Consider the following 16,041-nt stretch of genomic DNA (forward strand, 5'->3'; position numbering starts at 1 on the left):
TTTTAATGTAGCCTTACTGTAGATTTTTCGCTGTGTAAAACAAACGGCGGTGGATGGAGCAGCTACAAAGTTTTCTTTTCTTCACATCGGAGTTTGTTGATCAGGTGCTTTGATGAAGGATGCACTAGCTTTTTCCCCCCCCAGTAAAGTTTTGATGGAGGTTACAGGAACAGTGCTGCTGTTTTGGATGCCACGTTAAACTGTGCCAGCATCATCATCACTACTCCTGTTGTTTTATCAGTTTTTTCTATAAAATTGGGCTTAATGTGGTCAAACGTTTTATCCACACGCTGCTCCTAAAAACATTTGTATTGCAGGTCTGTTTTTAGTCACAAATGTGGGTGAAACACTCACCACTGATCATGGTTCCATGGCGCACTACAGAGCCGTGCATTAAACGAACCATCAAAGCAAAGACTTTGTGTCGATACATTTTTTTTTTTTTAAATAATAAAATTATTCAAAATACTTGAATTGTTGCAGCCCTGTTGTTGCAACTACAATAAATGTGTAAAATTAATAAATATTCAAATACAGAGAATTAATACTGAACGTTAATATTATAGGGGAAATCATGAAGCAAATAAAAGAAACTACTTCTGCTATAGACTGCATATAAAGGATTGATGGAGCCAGTGTAATGTCATTCAATAAGTCTTGAAACTAATGATTAACATCATAAACTCATCACAGTCTAACAATTTAATGAGGTTATAAGAAAGGGAAAATCTTCCATACACGTTTGTAGAATTTGACCGGAGAAGTCACCCACTGTCGGTTTAAGGTACATTCATATTGGCTTCCGTTTTTTTTAATATGTATGATTTGAATATATTTATTGGGCAATGCAAAATTATATCCAACTTTTTTTCCCCCAAACGATTTATAGAAGAAAAAGTATTGTAATAAAAATAAATGTAAGATTAGTTACAGCTGGAAATCTGGAAATCTCACAAAAAAGACTTTTTACAGTGATAAATGATTAATTTTGTGCTTAGCCGAGTCCATGTTCATCAGTGGACAGAATTTGTTCTGCTGCCTTAAAGACAGAAAGGTTGCCATACATTCATAGTAGTGATTAGTCTACAGTACTTTTAGAATTTGGTGTTGGGACTGTTGACTATTTTAAGGTTCACAATAATAGATTTAAGAGTTTTTATTCTGTTTCACAGTCATAGCAGCTAAAATATTAATGTATAATAGATAAGAGAGAAAACCAGGAGGGATTACACTTTGTTACAGTTCTGATGGTGCTGAAAAACTCCACACATGGCACAATCCCCCATTAAAATGAACATTATACAGTTTTCTGACTGCCTTCAGTCACATGGAAAATCCTTTTAGAATGAGAAAGATGATGGACACAGATCCATCTCTTCACCTTACCAATTAAGCAAAACCAATTAAAAGATATTGACACATATGTATGAAGCAAGGTCATATTTGGATCGTTGAATTCTTGAAGAGAAAAAAACCCTAATCACCATACAGGGATGACATTTCTTCAATGTTACACATTTTGTCAGAGAAGAACTTTACACATTTTCAGTACTGTAAGATTATCAAAACTGATTTACGAAAAAAAAAAAAAAAAAGATTGTTGAATGTTAAAGTAGATCTTGTTATAGATTTCTACATTAAATTCTATTAAGGGCAGCTTGGCTTTTAAAGAAGTGAATGTGGCCGAGGCATAGGTGCCATAAAGATGCTTCAAACCAAATCATTCTGAGTACCAAAGCAGTGACAGCGCACGGTGCATCAGTGCATGAAAAGAGCTAAATCAGGAAACTAATGGAAACCAGTGAATAGCTGATAACAACCGCGTGCAAAGTCTTCACAGGAGAGTGAATGCGTGCAGCAGGCAGCAACTCTGTGCGAAGTGATATAACTCAGATGGATCAATACTAACACAGTAGAGCCTGGTGCATCTGGCTAGGTTGTCTGCTGGGTTAAGCAGGATATGGAACACAAAAGTACATCCTAGCCTGTTTTTATTTCAAGTCTAAATAAATAAATAAGTGAATAAATAATTTGCTGACCTTTTGTGCATCCAGCTCATTAAGGCGCAGTTCATTTCAAAAACAGCATGCCAATTTTTGGAGAAAGCACAGCTCAGATCAAACCAATCCCAATACAATGAGTTTTTTTTCCCCTCCTCAAGCTGGGCAGTAAATGCAAACCAATCTGCCTGGATCTCAAGGTGACGTAATGCAGAGAGAGAGCAGCCATATGTGCTCTTATTTCACCAACAGTGAATCAACAGACAGGGCTGAGGCAACCTGCCAAAGAGCCTGCTTGTTCAGGAATCTATACTGTCAACACACAGAGTGGCGCGAGAAACTGCTGTTACTGTAGGCAGCAGTAACAACTGACAAACACTTCTGAATTAAAGCAATAACTGGGACGTGGCCACGAACGATCTCGAGGTCTACCTGTGGGTACCAGCTGAGTCAGCAGTAGCTGTGTGAAACCATGCTATCTACCAGTGCTGCACGATCAGATATAAGAGTAGTACTGAGGAACAAAGCCACCGACACAACTAAAGCGACATAACACAGAAGCTACTACCATGGGGATCACAGAAAATCACAGCCTTTAACAACAATGACATGTCAACAGGAGCATGCAGAGCAGAGGGAGACAGTGTGATGCAATCCTAAATACCATACACACACACACACACACACACAATGCAGCATGTATCCACTTTAAGGCTGCTAGAATCAATAATTTTAAACGACTAATGAATCAGGTGGCAGTGTAATGCATTACACGTCACAAACCCACAGAAAGTTACTCTCCACCTCAGCTTCATAAAGCAGTTCAGCATCTTTCACATCACTGTTTTGGTGTTGTGGTGATTTTGACACTTTACAGTTTTGGTCCTCTCTAAATGAAAAGGTTCTGATAGCTGTGACTTACCTGCAGGCCCCTGAACTACAGACAAAGTTACCAACTGAGGACCTAGATTTGTAAAAGACCGATACACAAATAAGAGAATGACTATTGGACTTAAAAGATATTACATCTCACACCAGTGACGTCATTTTGAAAACATTTGATTTTGTAGCCAGATGAAACAAGGAAAGAAAAAACAAAAGATGAAAAATTAAGCCAAAGTGGAAGTGCTAAAAACTTCAGTTCCTAAAATGGCCACTTGAGGCTGCATCCAAAAGCAAATCAATACCCAAAATGGGTATTGATTTGGATAATGGGTATTACAGGCTGGCACAAAAATGGTTTTGGTCTCTTTGGTCCCCCCTCATAACAACTAGATAAAGGTGGGGGGGTTTGTTTTGTTTTTTTAAATATAACACAGTGGGCTTGATGCTGAAGGCCAGTGGCATGTGGTAATCTGCTCTTTCACGTGATTCAGTTTATTTTGAAAAGTCTCAACAGGATCTTGAGCTTTATTGTGAAAGGTTTATGTGGAACGTAAACAAGCGGACACGCGATGCTGTTACCGTCGTTGTTGCTAACCACAACGCATAAAAACAGGCGCTTGTCCGTCCGTAGTGTGGTTATATTAAATATAAGAGAAAGAGAGAACTTTAAGAAATTAATATAGCCACTACAGTGACCATCAAAACGATGAAAAAATATTGGCGTAAACAGTTTATTTTGTGACACCACGAAACAAACGATAGTGTAAAATGAAACGATAGACGTTTTTATATTGTCATCCGATATATATCGTTATATCGAACAGCTGACAACTCTTGTATCTTGCTGTGGTGTTCCTGGACGTCTTTACCTTTCTGCACTCGTTCCAAAAAAAAAACTAATTAAGGCATAAGTTTAGAGGCACTGCCATTTTAAATAATAATAAATATACATACACAGTCAGCTGTATCCAATCCCTGTCTGCTTGGCCTCACTATCACTAATTTGAGTAATTGAACTGGACCTTTTCTCAATGTTTGTGCTGTTGTTGCCTTTTAGATCATTTAATCGAATTATTTAACAAATACTTGCTGTGAAATGCAGGCCATCCAAAAAGTTTGTTATCCAGTTCTGGCAAGTGAAACTCTTTTTACTTATTTTTTGCAATAATTACCATGAATACATGTCTATGCATTGCATAGGTCATTGATACAACTAACACTCTTTGCACTTCACACTCTGGTCCAAATGTGGTCACCTTAGCAACAAAACACCACCCCACCATGAGAGCAGACAAAATGTTAAGGTTTAGGTTTCAAAACATGGAGCCCAAAAGCCAGTTTAGGAGGCCATGGTAAATATATCCATTAAAAAAAATAAAAAATACAGTCTCTATTGCAGCAGGGAAAGGTGCTCCTTCTGTTCTGCTATTCCGCTGTGGGTGGGAGGGCAACTCTAACCATCCTGCAACAGGTGGAATCTGTTCCACCTCTCTGCACTGAGCTCACCGAGGCTGTGGAGCAGAACTGCGGCCGTCTACTCCTGTACTCCAAGATGGTAGCGTTGGGGCTAACTTTAGAAAGACTCGCAAGCCCCAATTACACTAATCTGTTTATTTCTTGTAAAGCAGGCTGCTTGAAGAAAAAAAAAAAAAAAAAAAACTTACACACAATAGTGTGTATGGTTCCTTGCAGCACACAGGAACACATAACCTTGATGGATGAATTAAAAACTGCCAGAAAGGTGAATGTGGGTACATTTTGTGCTCTCTCTCTGTGTAGGTGATTTGTGAATGAGAACTGCAGCTGACAGGCCTTCTGCCTCACAGGCTGCTCTCTCCTCAGGGGTCACAGAAACCAGAGGTTTCTCTCCACCTCACAGAAACCCAAGCTGGGCCCATACGCTTGCCTCCGGGGTCACTGATGGCATCCAACCCCCCCCAGAAGAGGGCTGCAGCTCGGCCGATGGCCTAACAGCTCGCAGAGAGAGCACACATGCTCCAATTCCCATACACAGATACACACACACACGCGCGCACTGCATGCATAACACCCCAGCATACGGCATTCACAAAGCACACTTGCACGCTTTTCTGCCAACATGCTTTCCTGTGCGTATACACGCAGAGACACACCCACACTCATACCCGCACACCCACATAGGGTGAGTGTATCCTTTCATTAACAAGGATGAGAGTCAATTTCCACTCCTGTCGTGTTAGGCTGGCTGCTGGTGGGGAGGAAATCTGTTTGCTGATGGCAGTTTTGACATTCAAGCTAGCGTCTCTGTGGCTGGGGGAAGCCCTGTTTGTCCTGATTGATGATCAGGGCCAACAGAGGGTCTTCTACTGCATGACTACCTAGAATACTGTCACCCTCATCAACACATACACGTGTGTGTGTGTGTGTGTGTGTGTGTGTGTGTGCGCGCACATGCGTATACACATCCTTGCACACGTCAGTGCTTGGACCTAAAGTAGGATGTACATAATACATACGTGAGCTTTATAAGTAAAGAATCTTATTTATTACTGCTGTAGTTGCTTAGAGTTAAGAAAAAAAAAAGGGATTTGTCAGGCGCGAGGAGTTTGATGATATATTACATTGGGAAGCGATCTGTTCCAGTGCAATTTCAGCATTATATACTGTAGCCAGTGTAGAGGATAGGAAATGACTGTTTCCTATTTCAAACTTGAACTGCAGTGGCTCGCCAGAAGCAAGTAGTTATAGTCTTGTTACGTAATAATACACACTAAAACCAAGTCATTGGTGATCATTTAAGTCGACAAAACAGTGTAAAACCACCAACAAAAAGCTTGAAACGTAATAGTATGATGCAATGTATAAATATAAAATGTATATACATTTCTTTATAAGTGGTGTGTTTGGTGTTGGTTGAGACTTCGACAATCACAGCGTAAGGGTGGGAGAAAAAAAATCGATACAGCATAGTACTGCAGTGTTTGAATGGCAATACTGTATTGATGGTGAGACACCAAACATCGATATTTTATTAAATAAATTAAAATGGTCTTGGAGTACTGTGAAAAGAGAGCTCATCTCATGTAGCACTGAGATAACTTACATGAAATCAACACGACCAAAAAACCACCCTACGATGGACACAGCTGACAATGTGAATTCAGAGCAACCAAATGGCGCTGGCACGCAAGTGAAATTCTGTCTATGTAGACACAACATATACGTATACACACACACATATATGTATATATATATATACACATATATATACATATATATATATACACACACATACACATATATATATATATATACACACATATATACACACACACACACATATATATATGTGTGTATGTGTATATGTGTGTGTGTGTGTATGTATATATATATATATATATATATATATATATATATATATATATATATATATATATATATATATAGCAGGTTTTAGTAACAGTTTTGATACAGTTGAAAAGCTCATTTTGCAGTAAATTTGACATAAACCTATTGCACAGGATAACACAGGTCTTGGTAAAAGTTAAGTTTCAAACTTCATAATTTGCAGTTACAAAAAAAGATAGTAAATTGCAATATATTTTACTGCAATAGTCAGCAAGAAGCAAAATGTTTAAAAATAATAAATAAATATCATAATATCATATTATTGTGGGGTGTCTGGGGACTCCCAGCTCTAGTGGTATGTCAGATGTCATCTTTATTTAGAGTGCTACTGCCCAGTTTGAAATTGCGCAAATCACAACTCTGATTACCAAAAAACTACCAAAAAATATCTTCTTGGTTTACATCTCAAGTAACAAATGTCCTTTTGCTATCTGCATGGTATTTGTTTATTAGTTGTGACTGCATTTTTTAAGTGAGCCTTAATATGTAATCTTTTATGTTTAAAAGTTAGTTTAAAAAAAATAATAATAAAATAAAATAAAATGCATAGTCCACTTGCAGCAAACTGGAATAAAAAAATCACTCATCCAGTTAAGATCACTGGTAAAACCAGTAGATATGAATGGGTTTACAGGCTGTTCAGAGCTCTGCAAAATTCTGTGGACATGTAAGGAGCACTGGTTATTTCTCGCCAGTCAGTTTGGAACCAACCAACATTTTGCTACTTTTTCAATTCAACAAGGGTTTTTGTATGGCTGATCTTGTCAAGTAATAATAATAATAATGGATTGGATTTATATAGCGCTTTTCAAGGCACCCAAAGCGCTTTACAATTCCACTATTCATTCACTCACTGGGGTAGACTGACTGACAGAAGCGAGGCTGCCATATCGCGCCATCGGCCCCTCTGGCCAACACCAGTAGGCGGTAGTGTAAAGTGTCTTGCCCAAGGACACAACAACCAGGACAGAGAGCCCGGGGATCGAACCGGCGACCTTCCGGTTACAGATACGCTTCCCAACCCCCTGAGCCACGGTCGCCCACACAAGTGACCATGTGTGGGCTTTTGTTCCTAAACAGTTACACTCTAAGATGAGTTCAAACACCTATCATCACTGACAGAGTGTTTTACCAAAGTAAACCAAAGCAAATTCATGATAATAATTAAATAATAATAATAATTTAAACAAAGCCTAATGAATGCACCAAGCAAAACAGCACTTAAATATTGTAAGGTAAGGATCGTACAATAATACAGAGAAAACCCTAACGAGCAAGCTTTTGGCAACAGTGGGAAGGAAAAACTCGCTTTTAACAGGAAGAAACCTCCAGCAGAAAAAGCCTCAGCAGGGGCCACCATTTGCCTTGACTGGTTGGGGGTGAGTGTCTCTCATCCCCAACCAGTCGAGGAAACACTGTGGAAGAGAGTCAGAGTTTCAGTCGTGTAACTTACTGACAAATAGATGTAATGCTTACATGATTAACATACTATTTAAAAAATAAATTTCCATTTAAACTCAAAAAGGTCCAGCCTGATGAAGAAGTCTACACTTGTTTAAATACATTTTGACTTCTTAACCTGGAACACGTCACCTGCTACCAAGGACACTAGTGACTGGCACCTGAGTGACAAGGTGCCCACTGGTGACTCCCTTAAGAACAGGAAGCATGAATATCACTGTTGTCCTCGCTGGCTTCACTGCCCTTGCTGAACAGAGGAACCTGTGAAAAGGACGTAGCAAAAACTATGCCATTTTATAACATAGCAGCACAACGTGGGACTTCATAACACCCACTGAGACTCTGCATGCTGCATAAATGTTTACCATACCACCACTGTACGTGTTAAGAACCAGGTGCCTTGCCTTTTGAGCTCCACTCAACATGTTCTCTCCCTCTCCGATGGCAAAGCCGGTGAAAGCTATTTGGGCTTAGTGCCTATCAATGCCACAGTGAGGCCATTATGCTCCTGCTTGAACATCAGGCCCGATAGGAGTGACGCTAATCTACAGGGACCCATTACAAACTAACAGGAATTACAGCATAATGGTGATAATGATGGTTTTGTTTATGTTTGATACACTGGCAGACATCGGGAGCTTGGTAAGTTGTTCTGGATAAAACTGCATTACAGCTGTAGTCAACAATAATGTTCCTGAACATGTGTTTCGACTTCATTGCTTGTCATCACTTAATAATATGATAATAATAAGTGAACCTACAGCTACTTCCCACGATGCTTCTCTAATGGCTGTTTTAGACACGCTGGTCCTTCTGTCTTCTGTGACGTCCAGAATGTGTATATATAGACACACTACCTTTAGGCAATATAGACAATAGAGCATCCAAGAAAATGAATTTATCAGCAGATCATCTCTAGGAAATGAAAACTGAATCAACAGGGCTGAAACATACAGTAATATTTCAATGAACCATGTAGGGCTGTATTTTAAATCAATATTTTTTATACTTTTTTCCAACATTTTTTTCCCTGTACTCTCAGGAAAAAAAAGGTTCAACATAATTTTTGAGTTCATGGCGATGTGAGTGTACAATTTTTTTTTAAATCATATATGATGGCAAATCTTCCAATGTGAGATGAGGTCTTTTGACTTTGAAAGAAATCCACTGTATAATCCTGGTTCATTTCAGTTTAATCACTCTAAAGAAACAAACAAAAAACTGAGTGTGTAGAACTGTTCCAGCTCTCATAGAGCAAAAGGAAGGTTACACTCTGGAAAGGCTTTCTCGGGGCTAACACAGAGAAACTGACAATTCAATGTCTTTGGATTGTGAGAAGAGGCTGGAGCACCCAGAGACAACTGGATTCAAGCAGTGAACCTTTCTTGCTGTGAGGTAACAGGTCACTGTACCACCCCAATGTGCAGTATTATTTGTTAATTTCTTTCAGAAATGCGCTCATCCTTTTACATGCTTTAATGCATGTACATGCATGAGTCATTACTTTTGAGCCTCACGTCACTACTTGCTAGTATCTCCTCACAAGCCTTCTTAGCCTGGTGAGATCTAAAGGTGTTTTGTTTTTGTTTTTTTCACTTTAAGTGGTAAAACCAAAAAAGTTTAGTCTTTTGACTTTACAAAATATGCAAGAAAATCATCAAGTATTGTGCGTTGAAGGGTATTAAAGCAGCTCCCTTTTCAGGGACAAACTCACCATCCGAGGCTGACGCGCTTCTCTGGTTCTCAGATACGTTTCTGGGTTTGTGTCGTTGTGTACAACGATTGTGGGTTTGTGTCGCTGTATCATTAATCCAATGAAATTTTAGCAGAGAAGCCCAGACCTCCCTCTTACCAGCCACCCCCTCCAGCTTGTCCGGAGGAACACCAAGGCGTTCCCAGGCCAGCTGCGAGATATAATCTCTCCAGGGTGTCCTCGGTCTGCTCCGAGGCCTCCTCCCGGTGAGACATGGCTGGAACACTTCACCCAGGAGGCATCCTTATCAGATGCCGGAACCACCTAAACTGGCTCCTTTTGATGTGGAGGAGCAGCAACTCTACTCTGAGGGCCCCGCAGATGGCTGAACTTCTCACCCCATCAGTAAGGGAGAGGCCAGCCACCCTTCGGAGGAAGTCCATTTCTGCGATCTCATTCTTTCGGTCACTACCCACAGCTCGTGACCATAGGTGAGGGTAGGGACGTAGATCGACCGGTGCTTTTACACTCAGCTCTCTCTTCACCACGACAAACCAGTACAGCGTCCGCATCACTACAGCTGCAGCACCAATCTGACTGTCGATCGCCCACTCCCTTCTCCCATCACTCGTGTAAAACACTGAGATACTTAAACTCCACTTGGGGCAGGAACTCGTCCCTGACCCGTAGTGGGCACACCACCCTTTTCTTATGTTTGTTTGTTGCCACTGCAGGAGAATTACACATTAAGGTAATGAATTATTCATAATCAAAGGTTTATTCAAGACCAAGAGTAAAATCTACTTTGTACAACTGGGAGAGATGAACTCACACACACACACACACACACACACACACACACACACGGAGGCTGAGTTTCACCACTGAATCATGGGCTCAACAGGTGCTGCTCTCAGCTAGTTATTGGGTGTCCTGAGCACCATCAGGGCTCTCTGGAAATTGTAGTTAATCTGAAGTGTTCCTATTGATTTTTGTCAAAGCTGTTATTTTTTCTTTTGAAATTCAAAATTAGGATTTGCAGTATTGATTACCGTATCCTTACTGAGCATATGGGTGTTACCAAGAGCATGGCCTCCTAAACCATTAGAATTTAAAACAGAGTTTACTGACATGAAAATTTGAATTTTTAAAAATGTGACATTACGATTTCTAAGCATATTCATATCTATTATACACTGTATTTACAGGAGTTGATCACATATGATTTTGTGTTATTAGGTTAAAAAAAAAAAAAAAAGAAGAAAGCGTACAGACTAGTATTAGCTACATTTAAATTGTATTTAATTTGTGGTATGCTGACACAGACTCTTAAAATGATCTCCTCCACATTTATGACAGCATTATAGACTACTTTTCTATTTTTTAAAATCAATCTACTGAGAAACTTTTTTTCACATTTCATTTTATTCTAATTAATACAAAGATAGCAGAAAATAATTAGCGAACAGAAATGTTCTCTTACTAGAAAGTCAAATAACATTTAGGCACTGAACTCAAGTTTCATTTTGGAACTGTTTTCCAACCATGAATAAATGTAGAAATACTAACAGTTATTCAACGGGTAATGTTTGCTAGGACACTGCTTCAGTAACGTTGAGGTCTGGGCTCTGAGGAGGCCAGACCATGACTGAATGTTCCACAATGTGCCTTGTTGACCATTTCTGATAAGGCTTTGGTGAACAGAGGGGTCAACTGAAGGCACAAATGCATTTCTCAGGGCCTGTCTCAGGTCTTTGCCGGACTTTCTCTGATTTCTTAAGCACAATTTTTAGATACTGCTGTACTTTCTGCTACTTCTTTTGTCCTGCACTTGTCCAGATTCCTCAATTTTTTTTTTTTAAGAAGACATTGGACACCATGCGAAGATATGCCAAACTGTTATCTTTGTCATTTTCATGTGTTTTTCTAGAATGCTGCTAGTAACAAAGTGCGTAAATTGTTCATTATGTGTATACACTAAACAGGTTCAACCCTTTATAGCTTAACAAGAAAGCAAAAAAACAAACCAAAAAACCCCCAAAACAAAACAACAACACGCTCCCCAGAAAATAGTTAGATTGAGATACTGGGAGTATACTAATTCTGTAAAGCCAGGAGAACAATTGCTTAAAGCCACCTTTAAAAAAAAAATTACAAAAAATTTGCTCATTGGAAGGAGATATGGACTGACTCAAGATTGCACTTGAACAGAATTGAATAAATTAACTAAAACTAAATAATTTTGTGAACAACAAAGCAACAGATATGAAATAATTATTTTTCCATCATTTGTGCGATACCTTTATGAATTATCTGCTGGTCGCATGAGAAGTAAACGTCAGAGGTGCAGCTATTAAATGGACAATCGACAAATGAAACAAGAACACCAGGACTCAGTCATTTTCCTCTGCTCCAGCACAACATGGATCTTAGGTTCCAAAGTCTACTTTAAGCCCTGATCATGACACACGTTAAACTACATGAGATTAATGGGAATCCTTTCAAAAGGAGGCTTTAGTTAATATTTACAGCAACACAAACAGCTTTATGCTTCAAAAATATTAAGCTGTGCTTTCATTTATTTATCCTATAACTGACAGGAGCTGCCTCTGCTCCTCTTGGGAGTGAGTGAGTGATTGATGCAGGCACGCAGCATCACCACTGACTGCTGGAAGACCCAGTGCTGCACTGTTGTGTCCCCTGCGCACCCTTCACAAGGTGAAGCACAGGGGGAAGAGAAGATTATAATAAACAACCACAGTCACAGCCCCAAGGCTTTAACATGAAGCCTTTCCAGGGAATGCCAAAAATCTGACCCTTTCACTACAAAGCGAGACATGACCATATGAGACGTGTAAAAACAAAACTATGAAGCAAACTGCTTTACCCAGCTTGACTCATGATGAGCATTAATTTATGACTGTGATCCATTAGGATTTCCTAGAAACATGTTTCACTTCAGCAGGAGCAGAAATACATGTTTACAATGAGGTTATAAAAGAAAACAACCAAAAACTGAACCCCAATTCAGTCATTTAGTAAAAGGAAATAACATGAAACGTTTGAAGGAACAAGTGGATTTAGATAATCAGTGACTATTCCCCCCCCCCCCAAAAAAAAGAGAAAAAAAAATACTGAACCAGTGCACTGTCCCAAGCTCCAGTTTACTTCCAGAAATGCTGTCTTGAAAGGATTAACTAACAACACTGTTGTTTTTGTAGCAAAGTCAGCAGCCACAGCTGTCCCCAGATGCCCTGGAATCCAGCATCATTTTTAGCTCTGAGCAGTACAATAAATCTTGCCCTTTTGTAGGTACACACCATTTTCATCTCAACTAGTAATTAGCAACTGGTGCTACAGAAATCCAAACATACAACACAGGGACAGTAAAGTTTATCCATTTGGCAACCACACTGACATACAAATCAAGCCCACCAATTTAAACTCAGTTGTGATTATGTAACATTATCGGTGCTTTGATTTTGTTTGTTTTTTTCTTTTTTTGAGGGGGGGGGGGGATTCTTCTCACGCATGATGTCATAATTGGATTCTTTGCCAAGCAGGTTATGCAGAAATGTCCGAGCAAGGGGAAGGCGTAATGCAGACAGCGCAGCTGCCTTTTTCCGTTGCGTGTAGCGTGAGTCCGTTCAGAAAATCTGGCATTTTACTCCATGTTGCTCACAACTGTATGACGAAAATCTTTTTTTTTTTTTAATGGGGGGAGAGGGGGGGGTGATCCTGAACATACGGGGTTGTCTTTCTACACAAAAATGGAAATAAAAGTGCTCGTAGGTGGATGCTACACTGACCACAAAAAAGTGAGAAAGAAACACAGTGTTCTTGAGCATGCGCACTTTCAGAAGAATTAATAAATATTGAAGTGCCAGATTTTTTTGAATGGAGGCTAGTTTGCTACAAAGAGCTGCTGAAGCCCCGAGCAACATCACGCGCTGCCGACTCAAACACTGACTAATCAATAACAAACCATGAGCAGTGATTCACACCTGTGTAAAACAGCAAGTTTGGGGGCTTTTAAATGGAGTGACTGGGTGAAAGGAGATAGCTGTTGCGATTTAAGGCACTGAATACTCGCACAGCAGCGTTTTCAAGCCGCAGCTCTGCCACAAGAAGGAAATACAGATTTAGCAAAAACACCCAGGACACGCAGAGGCAGACCACTCCAATTTTTCCACATAATGCCACACACAGAGCCAAGGTGAGCTACTACGTTCAGCGTCAAGTTTACTGAAAAAAACCCACCATCCACGTGATTTCAAAATAAAACGGCGTCGTAAAAAAATCCCAAACATTTCTCCTCCTGTGGTTTTTTTTCTCAACCACAGCTCTGCGCTGTTCACTTCACACACAATTTTAACACCACCCAGCTGCTTTTATCCCCAGTTACCCACGTATTCTACGGCAAAAGGCGTTTATTTAGGCTGAAATCAATGCACTTCCTGTCCCTTTATGTTCACTTCTGACCGACTTGCCGCAGCTCACCACCATCACCTCCTCCCTCTCGCAGACAATGAATGAAGCCAGTTTTGGGAATGGGCAAGCCCACCAGCAGCTCAGGTAGCCGCGTACATTTCTATCGTGCGAGCAAGAAATATTACAAACGCATGAAAGCGTCCTCCGACTGCTCTGCCCGTGCTAGTCACCATATGTTGACTATATTTTTATTTTACCATTCATAACAAATAGCGACTAGAAAAAACACGCTGGATTACAACTATTCAGCAACGGCGTGTACAATGCTACAAATACACTAAAATAGCACAACAAATGGTAATATTTCAAACAACGCCCCCTTGACACCATATATGAGCTTACATTACCTGCAGGATGCTCAACTTCACTTCCCTGCGGTGCGTCTACTGCTTCACCAGCTGCGTTAAGTCAACCGAGGTTGTCCGAGAGGAGACAGGAAATGACCAGATTTGCGTTCAAACTAAAAGCGAAAAAAAAACCATGCCATTAGTCTTGTGGCGTTGACGGGACGAAAATAAATCGTCGCTTATTTTATTTACAAACTATAGCTTTAATGTTTGTTTGAAAACAAATAAATAAACCAAAGTCAACGGGCTTAGGTTAAAGCTTCACTCATGATAGCCAAATGTCACATTTAAAACCGGAATCGCCACATGCCATTCTAGCTAGCTTGTTACTAGCATAATTCAGTAACACCTCATACAGCACATCAGATAATAGTATTTATGCTAATTTATCGTAACACCTCCAGCTGCCGAATTCCGGCTCCCTAACCTGTGGACTCGAACAGAAGCTTTCTGTGTCACACCAGGCGGAGAAGAAGCGTAGTTGTTACCAGCTAACGTAATTAGTCCAGTCCAGATGCGGTAGTTGTAGCGGGACGAAGCGAATTCCCCCAAAAGTGTACGCTGTAATTTGCCATCGCGCTAGCATCATTGCTGTCAATGTCCGGTAAATTAAAAATGAAGTATTTCCGGCCATTGCTTTTCAAACAAACAAGCACAAGAAAGCAGGAACAGCTTTAATAGCCTTCAGTAATAATATTTCTGAAGTGAAGCAAAAATTAAGGCAACACCAGTCACCTCAACACATAATCATTTGTAACTTATTAAGAAGTACACGTGGACCAGTAAAGCAGGTTTTGCTAATAAATAGCAATAAAATCCGAACGTGGTGACGTTTCTGAGCAGTTATTCTGGTGGTCTAGTCGCTTAATTTCCGCTTTGCGTGTTTATTATTAAGACGAGCTTAACTGAAGGCTAGGTCATGCCACCGCTGGAGCGCGAGACACAAACCTAGGCGCGCTACCAGGAGACCCGTCACCTTACAGTAATGTTACAGCCCAACAACATTAGACAAACAAACTACGTTCATGTTAAACTACTTAATTTCTTTCCTAACGCGTGAGAGTTTTTATATATATATATATATATTTGTATTTGTGGCATGAATATTATATTCGTCATTTTCTTAAATCAAAGAATGTGGACTTTTTCCGTTTTGAGTGGCTCGCACTGCATTTACAGCGCAAAATAAAACAAAATAGTGAAATGACAAAATAAGATTTAGAGAATGAATCGCTGAAACGGGTTGACAGCAGAATGATCTCATTCTTAATGCAGTCTCATTAGCAGGAGAGATGCAGTCATTAATTATGCAAAAACATTTTTGACTTTATTGATTTGAATACTGAAATTTAATATGTGAAACTTTTAAACATGTTTTTACTCCAGGATTTTGGTTTCCTTTATCTTGATGTTTAGTCCTCACATGCTTGGATCTGTGATGAAAGTCCTACATGAGTGTAATGAAGACTACTGGAGCTGCCTATTAAAATATGTCACAGGGCTCCCGGGCGGTACTTTTTGTTTATTTCCACATGGGTTGCCAGGTTCTTCAAACCCTCCAAAGACTTGAGGTGCAGTCACTGTTGACAATGGTGATGACGATGATGAGAAGGGTCTCCTAGGGAAATGCTGAGAATACCAAAGGACTACCGGGAGAGGAGAGCAGCGAGTCCCCAATGACAGCATGATCCTATAACTGGCTTATGCAACTGATCAGCGCCTCATTCTGCATTTATATAACAGCATTAGGTTGGCCTGCTGCTCATAGCTGAGCTGT

At 39.9% G+C, this 16,041-nt stretch overlaps 1 protein-coding gene across 8 annotated transcripts in view; it reads right to left on the reverse strand.

The window, feature by feature from the left end:
- The window catches only part of hivep3a (HIVEP zinc finger 3a), a 48,492-nt gene extending 33,618 nt beyond the window's left edge, over positions 1 to 14,874 (reverse strand). For 3 of the 8 annotated variants that reach the window (XM_084920258.1, XM_084920253.1, XM_084920255.1), the window contains exons 1-2: positions 14,692 to 14,870; positions 14,265 to 14,377 (exon numbers count right to left, since the gene is read on the reverse strand). The gene's annotated coding sequence lies outside the window, so the exon portion shown is untranslated. Of the gene's footprint in view, positions 1 to 2,039; positions 3,570 to 14,264; positions 14,378 to 14,662 lie in introns of those variants that run through there. The other 5 variants (XM_084920261.1, XM_084920260.1, XM_084920259.1 and 2 more) reach the window with 3 other exon arrangements.
- Between the last annotated feature and the right edge of the window lie 1,167 nt (positions 14,875 to 16,041).

The sequence above is a fragment of the Perissodus microlepis genome, chromosome 22, assembly GCF_051167445.1.
Source record: "Perissodus microlepis isolate ML-2025 ecotype Zambia chromosome 22, ASM5116744v1, whole genome shotgun sequence".
Classification (NCBI taxonomy): Eukaryota; Metazoa; Chordata; class Actinopteri; order Cichliformes; family Cichlidae; genus Perissodus; species Perissodus microlepis.